This window comes from Chiloscyllium punctatum, unplaced genomic scaffold (assembly GCF_047496795.1).
Source record: "Chiloscyllium punctatum isolate Juve2018m unplaced genomic scaffold, sChiPun1.3 scaffold_1501, whole genome shotgun sequence".
Lineage (NCBI taxonomy): Eukaryota > Metazoa > Chordata > Chondrichthyes > Orectolobiformes > Hemiscylliidae > Chiloscyllium > Chiloscyllium punctatum.
This window is the reverse complement of record NW_027311235.1, coordinates 22,501-23,842: the sequence shown is the minus strand read 5'-3', so window position 1 is coordinate 23,842 and position 1,342 is coordinate 22,501.

The window sequence follows — 1,342 nt, the reverse complement described above, 5'->3', positions numbered from 1 at the left end:
CCATTCCCTTTTGGAACACTTCCCGCCGTTAACAATGCACGATATTCGGCCTGAACACGCGGGACGCTCCCCCCTCGAAGGTGAGACCTTCGGCAGAACCGCCGGGTCAAATCCTGCCGAGCTACCCGCGTTAGAGGTCTCAATGTCGGCTTCAGCAGTCACATTCAATCCCATTCCCGTTTGGACCTCTTCCCGCCGATGGAAATGCACAAAATTCGGCCTGAACACGCGGGGCGCTCCCCCCTCGAAGGCGAGACCGTCGCCAGAACCGCCGGGTCAAATCCGGCTGAGCTACCCGCGTTACAGGTCTCAAAGTCGGCTTCAGCAGTCACATTCAATCCCATTCCCTTTTGGAACACTTCCCGCCGTTAACAATGCACGATATTCGGACTGAACACGGGGGCCGGTCCGCCCTCGAAGTCAACACCGTCCGCAGAACCGCCGGGGCAAATCCGGCTGAGCTACCCCGCCCCCGAACACTCAAAGTCCCTCTGAAGCCTTGCATTCGCCTCCTTGGAAAATTGACGTCAAACATTACCAAAATCGGGGGCACGAGCACTAAAGCTAAGTCTCACCCTTTCCCTATCCCTAACCAGGAACCGAACGCCCACCCTCAGCCTCACACCAACGCCGGTGCCACTCCAGACAGACACACCCTTCAAAACCACACCCATCCGGCCATGCAACTCAAAAAGGGTCCAAATTCAGAAACACCCCCTTCAAAAGGCACTCCATCCTCGGCCACACCACCGGGACATGCTCCCCTCGGCGATAATTAAGCCCCCACCACTATTTGAAGCCAACCGCAGCCGCAACTCGAACGGAGAAATCAGTAACCAATTCAAAAATGCGCTTGGTTACTGATTTCTACTGAGCCGAAAAAATTCTAAGTGTCGGTGGTTACTGATTTATACCAACCCGAAAATATTCTAAGTGTCGGTGGTTACTGATTTATACCAACCCGAAAAAATTCTAAGTGTCAGTGGTTACTGATTTATACCAACTCGAAAAAATTCTAAGTGTCAGTGGTTACTGATTTATACCAACCCGAAAATATTCTAAGTGTCAGTGGTTACTGATTTGTACCGACCCGAAAATATTCTAAGTGTCAGTGGTTACTGATTTATACCAACCCGAAAAAATTCTAAGTGTCAGTGGTTACTGATTTATACCAAGTCGAAAAAATTCTAAGTGTCAGTGGTTACTGATTTATACCAACCCGAAAATATTCTAAGTGTCAGTGGTTACTGATTTATACCAACTCGAAAAAATTCTAAGTGTCAGTGGTTACTGATTTATACCGACCCGAAAAAATTCTAAGTGTCAGTGGTTACTGATTTAT